At 38.8% G+C, this 14,686-nt stretch overlaps 2 long non-coding RNA genes across 2 annotated transcripts; one reads left to right on the plus strand and one right to left on the minus strand.

The window, feature by feature from the left end:
* Positions 1-1,673: 1,673 nt before the first annotated feature.
* LOC307026337 lies at positions 1,674-10,237 on the minus strand. The gene is made up of 3 exons (XR_013804386.1): positions 10,103-10,237; positions 8,783-8,832; positions 1,674-1,811 (listed from the first exon to the last, which is right to left on the minus strand). It is a non-coding gene; the product is annotated as an uncharacterized lncRNA (long non-coding RNA).
* Positions 10,154-14,565, plus strand: LOC307026336. The gene is made up of 3 exons (XR_013804385.1): positions 10,154-10,284; positions 12,033-12,204; positions 12,438-14,565. It is a non-coding gene; the product is annotated as an uncharacterized lncRNA (long non-coding RNA).
* Positions 14,566-14,686: the final 121 nt, after the last annotated feature.

A 14,686-nucleotide genomic window follows, 5' to 3' on the forward strand; every position in this document is an offset into this window, starting at 1 on the left:
TCCAAATAACGGATGACACCGTGCCTTTCTTTGGAACAAGTTCTTGCTCCCTGCTCGTTGTCATGTTGTTTGTGTATCACTCTATTTGGTAAATGCGCGCGCACTGTGCGGGGGGAGGGCTGGGCCCATTCCGAACTACGGGAGCCCAGAGGGAAGCGTTGGCGGATGTTGAAGAGAAAACCCATTTTCATTTAAACAAGTCGACGTGAACTACACACTCGAGTTAATTGATAAAATCGATTTATCGCCCATCCCTAATGTATAGTGCAATATTATTTTTGAACGCTTGGTGGCGGGGTGTATAAAAGGGGTCATAGGTGACAGGAGAGGAAGAGGACACAGGAGGAAGAGCATACCGATTCTACCAGACGGCTAGCGCAGACGATGCTCATACTACAACTATTGACACAGTGTACTTAAACCTTGGTATGTCAAGCAATAAATCATCATTCTAAAACTGCAGCAAAAGACCGGAACTTCATATGTTTGTGTCTGCGTCAGGATCACTCTAAACCCTCCTGTGAAGTAATGGCAAAAAGATATAGGACACTGGAACATTTAAACTGCCATTACATTAAGTAGAATCGTACTCTACGAGTGAAACTGGACAATATAAGAAACATATCGCATTGGATTAAGGATCGTTTTCACCGGACAAACAATTGGATTACTTCACAACCGACACCGTCATCCCGGATCAGCTGGACAACACGCCACAATCAGCTGGAGATTGTCACCACCTGCGCTCATCAAGACGGCGAAAGGAGGCCGAGAGCCAAGGCTGGGAAAGCGGCCGGGTATGAGCAGCATTAAAACTGGATTGTGTATTGGAATCATAAGCTGTATCGGACAATGGCTTGGATTTAATGCTGCAATAATGTCAGCTGTTTAAAACAGCTGTCGGCAGACGGACAGCCAGAAAACGAAACTTAAAGGAACAGTGAACATTATGCCTGTCAATTCTGACGTTACATCAACAGATGGCGCTGTTGGGATGGGATCTGTAATGGAAAAAAGAATCACCCAACACAAGGCCAATGGATGGGAATTGTTTATTGTAAACTGTGAAAAAACAAAATATGCTTAAATGCGGCTCCTACACTCTTAAACCACTATGGTTTTTCTCCAGTATGAATACCTTGATGTCTTTTGAGTTGACTTGATGTAGCGAAAGTTTTCCCACACTCTTCACACCAGTACGGTTTTTCTCCAGTGTGAATACGGTGATGTGATACTAGAGTATTTGATTGACTGAAAGTTTTCCCACACTCTTCACAGCTGTACGGTTTTTCTCCAGTATGAATACGTTTATGTCTTTTGAGATGAGTTGATGTAGCGAAAGTTGTCCCACACTCTTCACACCAGTACGGTTTTTCTCTAGTATGAATACGGTGATGTGATTCTAGAGCACTTGATGTAGGGAAAGTTGTCCCACACTCTTCACAGTTGTACGGTTTTTCTCCAGTATGAATACGTTGATGTCTTTTGAGAGCACTTGATTGAGTGAAAGTTGTCCCACACTCTTCACAGCTGTACGGTTTTTCTCCAGTATGAGTACGTTGATGTATTTTGAGATGACCTGATGTAGTGAAAGTTGTCCAACACTCTTCACAGCTGTACGGTTTTTCTCCAGTATGAATAAGTTGATGTCTTTTGAGATGACTTGATTGATTGAAAGTTGTCCCACACTCTTCACAGCTGTACGGTTTTTCTCCCATGTGAATACGCAGGTGGCGCTTTAAATTTCCAGCTGTTGTAAAGGACTTGTCACATTGCTGACAGCTGTGACGTCTCTCGCTTCCTTTCGGTTTCTAGAACAGACGGACAGAGAAAGAGAGAAAGTCAATCTAAAAATCATATATACACAAGTTAACACAATAAAAACTGACTTAATATAAAACTTGAGTTAACAAAATACTACTTAACTGTGTTTATTAAATTTGATACAGTGATACAGCAATATTCTAAACAAAGTATATACCAGAGGTGGGGGACTCGAGTCACATGACTTGACTCACGTATTTTTTGTCTTGTGAATTGCTTGACTAACATTGATAAAAGACTTGAGACTTGACTTATGCTTTAGACTAGGGCTGAACGATTAATCGATTTTAAATCGAAATCGCGATTTGAAATGATGCGATTATCAAATCGCAAAGCCTGCGATTTTTTTGTTTGTTTGTGTGTCAGTCATTCACACCAATCAGAAGTGCTGTGCTCCACATGTACCAGCCATTGTTAACCAATCAGAAGTGGCCCATGATAGAAGGTGATAGGCAGATTGATCCAATCACTTGCCAAGTATTTTTGAAAGTGCCTGCCCTTTCCAAATGGCTTCAAATGGAGCATTCCTACATGGTTTGGTGAAACAAACCATCTGAGTCAGGTTAGTAATGCTCCATCACATGTTTCTATCACAGGGTGAATCTTAAACTGAAGCTTGACTTTAAAGCAACACAAAGGAAGTTTCATGATAGTTTAGTTCTTTCACTCGTAGCTCGGGCTGCGGGGGTGCTAGAGACGGGAGCATGTTGATACGACCTTCCTAGCCGAAGTTATGGCCGCATTTTACAATAAACTTACGTTGGGTCGCTTAAAAACAAATATCGCAATTCGAATCGCAATATTTGTCACAAAAATCGCAATTAGATTTTCCCCCAAAATCGTGCAGCCATAGTGTCAGCACTGATGTGTGTGTGGGTGTAGGTGTGTGTGTGGGTGTAGGTGTGTGTATGAGTGCATATTGTACATTTTTTATTTATTATCATGACTTGCTCTTATCTGTATTAAGTGATGTCATCTATTGTAAATATGTACAATGGTATAACAATGTCGTGGTATTTTTATTATTGCTTTTAGGATGTCAATCACCATCTGGCAAAGGGACTATCGATGAAAACTAGCCTTTTGGCTAATTCAAGTTCTTTTACATGTTTTTAATATGTTGATTAATGTACACTCTCCCTTGTTTTAAATAAATCAATTCAATGGACTGACTCAGCATGTGACAGAGCCCACGCACAATAAGGAGCACACTCTGGACTTAATAATCTCAAAGGGTCTGAATATCTCTGAGGTTGTGGTAACTGATGTTGCGCTCTGTTCATTCCTTTGAGAGCTCTATTTCTTTTCACACAAATGTTCAAAAAGATGTAACCACAAAGCGATATTTAACTGAAAACACTTAGCAAATGTTTACTCAGAATGTTTCTTCCACACTTGCCCCTGCTAACATCTCAGTAAATGAGCTAGTAGATCATTTTAATTCAAAAATAAAAAATGTTATAGATGCCATTGCGCCAACTAAGGTAAAGAAAGTGACTGGGAAGAAAAGATCTCCATTGAGAAAGGCCATGACCGTGAGAACAGAAAAAAAAAGAGAGTGTAGAAAAGCTGAACGTAGGTGGAGAAAAACAAATCTCCAGGTTCACTTTGAAATCTATAAAGAGAGACTTGGCCTTTATAATTGTAAATTGCAGTACAGTCTTTCTTCTCTGACATCATTGCCAAAAACAAAAACTATGCACTTGCCTTGTTTGCTACCGTCGACAGACTAACAAACCCCATAGTGTCAGTATCCCCCCCATTCAGAAAATCAGACAAGCAGTCAGTGCCTCTGCATCAGGTACAACAAATGTGTTGTCTTTAGGGATGGGTATTGTTAGGATTTTATCGATACTGGTACCGGTATTGCTTATCTGTACCGGTATTTTTCGATACTCTTATCGATACTTTTCAATAATGTGGTGCTCAAAATTATTAGGGCTGTACCCGAATATTCGTTTGTTGGCAAACTATTTGGGTTTCAATTTCATTATACGGATATTCGTTTTTTAAATTTTTTTTTTATAAATGTATGCTATTAATAAAGGAGAATTGCCATATTCTTATACTATATTTATACCGAATATTCGCTGCTGATTACTACCGAATATCCAGAGCCCAAAAAATGGTATTCGGGACAGCCCTAAAAATTATACGCATGTGTATTTTTTTTCCTCTGCCGCCCCGTAGTTTCAGAGCGCATCGAGTTTAAAATACCATATACAAGCTGATGCTGACAGCCTCCACGCTCACCGGCAGGCACCGACTGGCCATCGGGAGGACCGGGAGGGAGCGAGAGAGAGACCTTACGTGTATTGTTGTTGTTAGCATCTGGTGCTAGCTAGCTGCGCTAACGGATATAAGGAGCTGTTTAAATGAAAACAGAGGAGCGAAATATCGCCGACAACTGCGCCGAGCACTTGACTTTATGCAGGTAGCCAGACAGTGGGACATTGTACGAAAAGTCAAAACACTTACCCCCCCTTACAAGCAACTAATTGAGTGCATATATTGCAGCTTGGACTCTCGCCGCCACTACATTTGTTGAAGTGCACCCAGACCTTTGATCGCTTTGCTCTGTCCGCCATGCCTGCTGCGGGAGTCTCACAACAATAATATGAGCGCTGTTGAGAGGCATTTACAATGGCCAATCAGAGGGGTCTCAAAACGGATACATCACATGGGATGAGGGTTCCCAACCAACCAGAATGGTTTAAAGTTAAACTAAGGAAGTAGACGTAACACATAATACCGATAGCGGCTTAACGGTATACCAATACCGTCCAATCAGGTACCGGTATTGACTTAGTACCGGTTCTCGGTACCCATCCCTAGTTGCCTCTGTGTCAACCTAAGATCAATTCAAACACCATGACACAGTTCCATCAGATTAATGATAAAAACCTAGAGAACATTATTCAACATCTGAAATCCTCCTCCTGCTGCTTTGATATTATTCCAGGATTTTTCCAAGATGTTTTTCCTTGCCTCAGATCTACTTCACATAGTAAACAAGTCTCATCATTCAGGTGTTTTTTCCACAGGCTCTGAAAACTGCAGTCATTAAGCCGCTCTTAAAAAAAAGAATCTAGATGCTTCAGTAATGAACAATTACAGGCCCATATCAAACCTCCCTTTTCTAGGTAAAATCATTGAAAAAGTAGTTTTTAAACAGACGAGTAATTTCTTGCATTTAAATAACTGTTTGGATGTGTTCCAGTCAGGCTTTCGTCCAAACCACAGCACTGAGACTGCTCTTGTAAAGGTCTTCAATGTATGACATCCACTTATGGCGCATTTCCACTGCAGCGCCTCGCACGGCTTAGTACGGTATAGTTAGGCCTTGGTAGGCCAGGCTCACTTTATGCTGCGTTTCCAATACAGTTTAGGAACTGGGGCAGTAACTATAGTAACGCAGTGTAGGCGGAGCCGTGACATCGTTTTCAATGTGTGTCACTACCCGATCTGCAGCCCTGCCCTATCTGCAGTGCGCATGTGCAAGATGGTCATATTTGACAACTCCATACGGCAACTCTAATAGGACATTTGACACAGTGGCGTTTGGCAAAGCAGAAAAAGAACACTCAAAAAACCCGACAATATTAATCTGAACGAGAGAGATGAGTTATTGTTATTACAACGTGACTTCACTATAATTGAACTCCTTTTATTGGGTCATTTTATTGTTAGACAGCTATCATACATTCTGAAGAAATATTGACTATGAATGTATGTGTTTATATCCAATTACATTAACTGTGAATGTCCTTCATTTTATTTCAAATAAAACAACAAAATATTTGTATATAGATATTTGAGACGTTTATGACTCGCGCATGCACGATGCAAATCGGGCAGCCGTCTAGACGTCAAATGTCCTCAGTGCATGACATTAAGGATTTTGGGAGATGGCCCTGTGGGCCATCTAAGCTAATTTACAGATGGCCCTGAGCCCAATAGAGATTGCCCTGAAAAATGCGCGCGGACAAAATGGCATGAAGGGTTTGGGGGGCCTCCCCCTAGAACATTTAGATTTTTCCAGGTCTTACTGTAGATGCTGTCTGGTGCATTCTCTAGACTGAATTATAAGATGAACCACCACAATATTATATTGTACAATTTCAATTTTATTCTTCATTTCACTTGTTTGTTTGCTCTTGTTTGCTCGCTTGCATGCCCTGCATAGCTATAAGAAATACTTAAGTTGTTGGTCAAGTAAAAAAGTAGAAAACATTACATTCAGTTATAACTGCCAAAACAAACATTATTTACACTATTATGGCCCCTGTTAAAAATGTTTGTAATGTTATCTACTGTAAGTTGGTCGAATGAATGCCTCCTCATCCGGAAGCTGACCGAGCAGACCCGAGCAGCAGTCGAGAGGAGCCGAGCGCATCCGCGAAGCACACAACATGGTGAAGTCAGAGTTCCCGTTAGCCGGCAAATCTAAATCTCTTCGGTCAAAATAATTTCCCTTTAGCGCAATACCGCTTCAGTTGCGCCACTTATGTGACAGACAAGAAGAGTATGTGACAGACAATAATAGTCAATTCTAATGTCTAACACTTAATGTGGAGAAAGAGATGTCCTGTCTGGGTTGATTGTGCGTTTATCTGTTGGTAATGCCTCGGGGTTCCGGTGGGCATGTAAACAAATGCATAATGCTGCGCTATACTTTGTGGCCTCACCCGGTTGCATAGCGACACTTATTGTTTAGGTGTCTTTTAATAAGCAGGTAGTCCTATCATTAGCTAGAACTAGCTGGATCTGATCGATATGGACATAAACGAGAGTGAAGTCTAATCTGACGGGAGAGAGAGATCAGCTGCTGCTGACGAGTCGACACGCAGCTCTGCATGATCACATGCAGCGGTGAGCGGACAAAACACAGACTTCAGGTTAGAATATCACTCGTAGCTATTTTAATTACCTCTCAAACTACCTAAACTAGTTATAGATATGTTTAGTTTTACTGTCGGGTCACTCATTACTGGATCCGCGAGCTGCATGATACTAGCATAACAGATTGCCCGATCGGGCAACCAGCAGGTGAGGCTTCATTGCCCGAGCTAAATACTAGATGGCCCCGGGCCATCGGGCAGTCCTTAATGTCGAGCCCTGGTCCTATTAGAGTTGCCGTATGGAGTTGTAAAATATGGCAGACCATCTCATGCGCACTGCAGATAGGGCAGGGCTGCAGATCGGGTAGTGACAATGTGAACCACAAACCCAACATCAGCCGTTAGCTGTTAGCCCTCAGAGCTCCTCATATCTGTTCAGAAACTAGACAGAAGTTAAACAAGTACAAACCCCAGACTGTCTGTGTCATGGCGAATACAGTCGCTGGTTTATTTATGTCTGTATATGGTAGGGGTGTAACGGTTCACAAACATTTCGGTTCGGTACGTTCCTCGGGTTTTTTAGGTCACGGTTCAGTTCGGTACGTTTTCGGTACAGCAGAAACAATTATCACAAAACATAAAATGTTTTTTTTAAATTATTATTAAACTGTGAATATTCACTCAAATAAATACAAAATATAATAAAATAAACATTAAGGTGCAGCATTTCGATGAACTGAAATAATCTGTATTTGAACTGTACTGTACTCGTACCTAAGCAGCCAGTTTGACATTATGACTTGCTTGTCATTGTATTTTCATGTTTTTTTAAAGAAAAAAGAACTCGCTTGCCGAAAGGGCAGATCTGCTGGCACTAATAATGTCTCCTGCTGTGGAGAACAGCCTCTCTAGGGACAGAGGTAGCAGATACAGCCAGGTAGCGCTTTGCTACCATGGCAACATAAGGATATTTGGCGTTTGTAATAGCTTTGGCTCGGTCTGAACTTGTTGCGAGTGGTGGAGGCTTAAATGCTAGCGGGAGTTGGGTTTGCACTTCAGTCTTTTTTCTTTTGGTACCGGTGATATTCACGTTCGGGTGATGCCTTTTCAAATGTGTGCACGTTTGATGTATTGCCAGCCGCGTAACAAATTTTAGTTGAACAATGCCGACAAACAGCTTTGGTTCGGTCCACCTGCCTTTGTCCGTCATCCTTGTACGTAACTGCGACACCAAAATGTTCCCATACCGGAGCAGGGCTCGACAGTAACGGTTGCTAGGTTGCCATCGGCAACCATTCAGAAAAAACGTCAACCACTTCTTGGCCTTTGGTTGCCATCAGTGGCAGTTTTTAACATAAATAAGGACAGCAAACAGCTAAAAGTGCACCCCAAAATAGATTAATGTTAATTATTTGTTGCATTAAGAGTGATATTTAATTATTGTTGTGACCAGTCGGAACCTGATACTTAAGTTGCACGTGCATTGGTGTGATTAAGGAGCCAGAAAGTGATGCACGTTTACTCGCATGCGCGGTGCGCCGTGTGTTTGTTTGTATGAAAAATGGCGAAGCAAATTAAGTTGTTTGACTGTGGGGTAAAAAGTTTGGCCAACCTGTCAACATCTCAAACAAATGTTCAAAGTGATTCAACTGATAAAGCGCAAAATAAACCCGAACGAAAAGCAAAGAGGAATGTTGTCCATTCACTTCCGGTAAAAGTTCCTTCAAAAATAAGAGTCCCGATCTTATTACTACCAAAATAAAAGTGCAAAACGAAACTTTACCATAGGAAAATATTGGCATAACATTATAATCACTTCTATAAAAAGGTAACATTTTAAATATAGTTAGACATATTAAAAAGGAAATTTACAGCATTAATAATTAAAATCTCATTCTTAACTGTGAATAATTTTAATTTATTTAACATTAGAAATGTATTAGTCTGGCCAATCAAGACTTCAATGCTGAAGGGCCAATGGATCTATGGTGGGAGTCAACACAAAGGTCAGGAAAACCCAAATTTGAAAGGGAGACAACGGATGACCAAGAAGGCTAGACACCCGCCTGGCGGAAACACTGGAATTAGGAATATATTGTGATGAAGTGCACACTGACCTGAGCTCCAGGGGTCTCGTTGTTCTCCTCCATGCTGCTCATCAGCTGTCCTGATGAAGACCACAGAGCTGCTTCATTATTAATATAACACAAATATTTAGATATAATTCATCATAAACTGTCAGGAGTGAAGAGGAGGAATTCAAAGAGTTTATTCAATGATATGTTCTATTTCTAGATGCTTATATGTAGTGTTTTATCACATCACGTGCAGTGCCTTGTCTTATCTATGCTGCTGTGACGTAAACATGTTCCAAATTGATCCATTTAGTCAATGTGATGCTAAGCAGAGGAGAAATTATAGAAAGGTCAGATAGTTATTAACGTTACATGCAAATGACTTTTAACCATTACGATACAAACTTGGTTTTCTGTGTAAATTATTATTAATATAATACAAATATTTAGATATAATTCATCATAATCTGTGTAGCAACTTACATTCTAACTTACAGCTCATAGTTTGTTCACTTTTATTTCATTAAAATGACTTTATTCACATAGAAAGTGACATTAATGGTTGTTTGAACCACGGTTATAACGCTATCCGTGTGTAACTATCACTAAGTTAACACAGAAAGCAAACATTAGCTAGTGAGACTGTTTAATGAACTCCATGTATACAGTATTTTCTGTATATTGTGTATTCTTTAGATACTCTAGTGATATGTGTCCTGTGTGTATACTTGCTGCTAATGCTTCATTTTTATTATATCTTATTGCATCTTTTAAATATGTTGAACTCGTGTAATGCCTGAAAACACTTCTGCTGTGACACAATCATTTCCCAGTTTAAGATAAATCATTAAATAAAGTGTATCTATTTATCTAAACCGTCGCTTAGCTTAGTGTTAGCTGCTAACTGAAGAACACTATTCATTTCAATGGGAAAAATGCTAAGTCACGGTGAATGGCGATGCTAATAAGCTAGTTAGCATACATTTAAAACCATATATATGGTAAAGAGCACCAACACAACAACTCAAACCGTCTTAAAGACAACTGGTGTAATAAATAACTAGCATAAAGTCAGCTGAGCATTACAAATCAACTGTTACTCCCCCAGAGCCGAACTGGAATAATAACTGTAGCTGTTAGCCGATAGCTGTAAGACTGTAGCTGTTAGCCGATAGCTTTTAGCCTTTATTTAAAGATAGTTTGAGACTATTTTTGGCGCCCATTTTGAAGTCTTTTTGTGAGTTTCTTTCTTCCAAGATTACAGCTGTTGTGTTAAATAAGATAACTTCTGATTCGTGATTAACTGTAAGCTAAGCCAACAATACACTTAATGAAACCTCTGCACGTGTTTAATCCACTCACCTCTTCTTTTGTCCTTCTTCTACTCTCGGTTTTTGGCCATCTTGTGAGTAGCATGAAGCTGCAGCGTAGGAGACAGTTACAGGACCGCACTTGTAGAACCGCACACGCAGGCCCGACGGAGCACGTGACGGCGGCACGTGACGGAGCACGTTCACATGAACGTGAACGTCAACGCAGAGAATGTGAGTAATGTGAAGTGCTTTTAAAGTTGTATTTGTTTAAATTGTTGCTAACAATTCCGGTGTCTTGAAATGAAGTGTGATTAGCTAACATTAACTATGATAGTGTTAAGGCAATACAAACAAACATCTGTTTGCTTATGATAGCTTCTAACCGTATTAAAGTCTCTAAAAACAACTATTCGTTAGCTGTAGCTTTCGGCAAAAGCATTAGCAAAAGCATTAGCTTCGTTAGCATATTTGATAATTTGTTTAATGAAACTAGCGTGATTTTGGCAAGCCCAGCTAGGTGTCATAGTTGAGTAATTTAATCACTAATTACAGTAAGAGTGTGAGTAATGTGAATCATGTTGTTTTTCTAAAGTTAACAACTATTCTGTTGTATTGAATTGGACAGCCATACAAGCAACAAGTGCTTATGTCATCTGTTAGCCTATGATGACTCGCTGCTAAACCAACTGTTAACCATTTTGTTTATTTGTTTAATGAAACCGTATGTTATGGTTATTGTTGGAGCTATATATATATCTCTCTTTATATTATTTAATAGTTTAACATTTATTTTCTTGCTGTTTATTATTATTATCATTTATTTATATGTATTCTTAGTTAGCTTCATAAGTTGAAGTAGTTTCTATGCTTTTATTTTGAAGGCATATTTTGGGCACTGGGTGATTAGAGCAGGGGTTTCCAAAGTGGGGGTCGCGAGACCCCGAGCGAGGGTCGCGAGATGATTAAAAAAAAAAAAAAAAGATTAATTAAAAAAAATTTTTTTTTAATTGTTAATAACGTTTGCATAGACATGTTTTTCTTTCACAATCCACTAGCGCAGTGTTTCTCAAACTGTTTTTTTTTTTTTTCTGGCACTGTTATTTTGTGGGTGGATTAGAGCCCCTGGTGTAGTTGTATTGGAGACAGGTGGGTGGTGGGAGCCAGAGCACTAGTAGGCAAACGGTTTTTTACATGGGTGTTTCAAGCCAGCAAAAGGAAAGCCATAGGAAAGGCTTAAGGAAAAGGGATATAGGAAACCTGTTCGACTTTGTTATCGGAATAAACTGCACAAATGGAGAATCTTGTCTGGACCTGGATCATTGCCCTGCGTAAGATCCGCTAACTAGTGCCTCAGCGGCTGTATTATTTCAAGTTAATTATCTGTTTTATTTCTATATGATTTTGGCCGCTACAGTTATGTTATTTCACAGAGGCTTTTATCCAAAGTGACAAAAAACATAAAATAACCATAATTAACATTATAATTTCAATAGAAATAGTTACATAGTCAAATTACATTACTTATTACATTTTGAACAGGGTAATTACTCATCTGTAACCTACTACATTTTTAAAAAGTAAACTTCCAAACCCTGATAATTAATTATAGTCAGCTAATTAATTAAACTTCAACGGATGACAAGCATGTCAATATGATCTGTGCGTCCGCTACGTTAAATCAGCAGTAGCCTAAGTTCTGTCTTCAGTGTAAATGCTTCTTTAATAGTCATTGTATTACAATTTGAATTCATTGTAAATAATCTTCACTGTGCTGACTGCCTGTTTACCGTTTATCAGACAGTCTCATCATTTTGATATGTTTTGTAATATTGCATGAGGTGTTTTAGTCAGTTATGTCGGCCTATTATGTAGGTTAGAATCTGTCGTGTCAGAATCTAACAATTAGGCCTAATTTATGTCTGTCTGTGAAATTGTTTCAAAATGTTCAGTTTGACCAATTAGGCTCTCTCTTTTTCAAGATGCATATTTCAATCCAAGAGGGGAGATCCTTGCCGGACCTTCAACGGTGCACGACTTGTTGCAACGACTTTCACTGCCCGTTCTGTGTTTCTGGTTTGTTCTCTCCAACCAAACACAGCAAGGTCAAAAGCCATCTAGAGAGCCACTTCCACCGTGCAGTTCTCCATGAAGGTAAAGTTAGCAAACATTCTCTTGTGAAATGCAAATGGAGTTGCAATGTGTCTTCATTAAAAGCAGCCTGGATGTTATGATCATTTCCATTTGAGCAATAAATCAAAACAAGTCCTATGATTTGTTTGTGGTGACCAGTTACTTGATCCAGATGTTTGGTATTCATAATTTACACTTTTAAATAATATGATCACAAAATAATAATACTACAATTCTATGTTCTTATGTTTAAGGGTATACCATTCAGAGATGTGGATTAAATTGCCGACCGGTATACATTTCCACTGCAGCTGCTGCCAATCCATGCTGGCGCGCAAATCAGACTTTGTAAAGCACCTGGCTTTGTGCAAGTCGAAGCACTCTGCCATAACCCCCAGCATCCCAGATTCATCAACGCCCATAATGCCCGTCATCAAAAAGATAAATAGACTATAGAAAAATATGACAGTGATTTCTATCCTGGCATCATTACTGCCATTGATGAGCTTTAAGTGAAATGCATGCACAGCGCTGGAGTAAACAGGTTCTTTTGGCCTGCAAGAGGAGACATGATCTGGTACCTATTTGAGGATGTAATTTGTTTCATTCAACCGCCTCAGCCTGTGACCAGCCGTCATCATGAGATAAAAAAAGAAGTTTGGGCCAAATTGGCAAAATAGAGGGATGAAAAAATGTTTCCTCGTACGTGTCATTACTTCCAATTGAAATAATGACATGCATGCAGTGTGTTTTGGTTTTGTTCGCTTTCAAAAACAGAATGAAATTGTATTGAACTGTTAAATTACTTAATTGAAAAACATTTTTTACGCTGACAATTAATCAATTATTAGATTCAATGAATTGTAGATTACCAATGTTATGTTGTAATAAATGTGTTTATTAAAACAATGCTTCGAGCAGTTATCAATACATTTCTATCAAATCTTATCGTGTGTCCTTAAATGATTATTACCACATCAGTCTAATATTGAATCATGATAATAATTTTAAAAAGGAAAACTTACCAAAACAAGATTTAAAAAATACAAACATACATTTTCTGAATCAATTCAATCTATTAAGTCAGTCCTGTCACAAGCTGTCAACCCTGTCACGACAGGGTCAGTCCTGTCACACAGGAAATTAGAATACAGAAATTGACTATTTATTTATTTTTTAAGTGAAATAACCTCTACAATTGTGAGCTTGGAGGTGGGGGGTCATATCCACATCAGCTGTTTTGAAAAAGAATTGGTGTAAAAGTATTTTCTTTACAACAATATGACTACCTGGTGATTATTCTTTCCTTACCGTCCACTACAGTTAGCTGATAGGTTGCTAAGAATTCTTAAAGGGATTTAAAAAACATTTTAGATACAATCAGGGACATGTGATCAATGGGAAAATGTTATTTGTATTAAAAAAATATATTAGGAAACCATTCTACCGTACTCACATTTGTCTGTGACAGGGCCTGACATCTTTAGGGTGAAACTCATTTTATTCAATAATAAAAACATGCTGAGATGGGACAATATGTGTTCCTAACAGTTTAACATGTTCTCCATATGACCTGTTATTGAAATTGAAAGAAAGAAATAATTTTTCTTCAGTATATTTAGATGTGGAAATATATACGTTTCTGGTAGAATGACTCAGGAACACTCTGTTACAAGTTAAAGTCCTGCATTAAAATGTTACTCAAGTAAAAGCGCAAAATTATTAGCATACAAATATACTTAAAGTAGATATTACATGTTTTCATTATAATGATTGATCATTAAAGTGTTATCAAAGCTGGTAAAGGTGCAGCTAGTTTTAATGACTTAATGACTAATAACAATGATAGATCTTAATGTCAATAAATTGTCTTTATTTACTTATAATATATATCATGAGTATTATTATCATAAATATAGCACCTTTGTTTATTTTAGCAAACCACGTACTCCAAGTAAAATTGAATAGAAATGATAATTTATAATCTTTTTGAAAAATAGAAATCGCACATCAGCCCTGTGTACAGCTCAGTTCGATAAAGTCATGCCTAAACAGCGACATTTTACACGATAAATACGGCTTTAAATAGCAGCATTTGCCACGGAAGGCGAGTGGCAGCTACCGTAAACCTTCTCTTACTCTGGCATCTTGTGGCAACCATGGTGGCAACTCCCGTTCAGCAGCAGCAGATGCCTCGGCATGCAAGTAGTGACATCTGTGGCAGATGCCGGAAGTACTTGCCACTGCCTGCAGATCATGCTGCAGATGCCATGAAATGAGCCAGGCCCTACTGTTAATACTTGCTCCTCGTGTTTTATTTTTTACGTCTGGTAAACAAATTATAACTGTTTTGTTTATATATTATATGTTTTATTATGTAAGTGTTTCCTGCTAGATCTTGTATATGAAATAAAAAAAGAAACAACAACAAGGTTAGCCTCACGACTTTTGTATCTTTTGATAAAAAATGTGGCACCAAGTTGACAGTGTTCTGTAAACCGGT

The sequence above is a fragment of the Notothenia rossii genome (genome assembly GCF_949606895.1).
Source record: "Notothenia rossii genome assembly, chromosome: 12".
NCBI classification, from domain to species: Eukaryota; Metazoa; Chordata; class Actinopteri; order Perciformes; family Nototheniidae; genus Notothenia; species Notothenia rossii.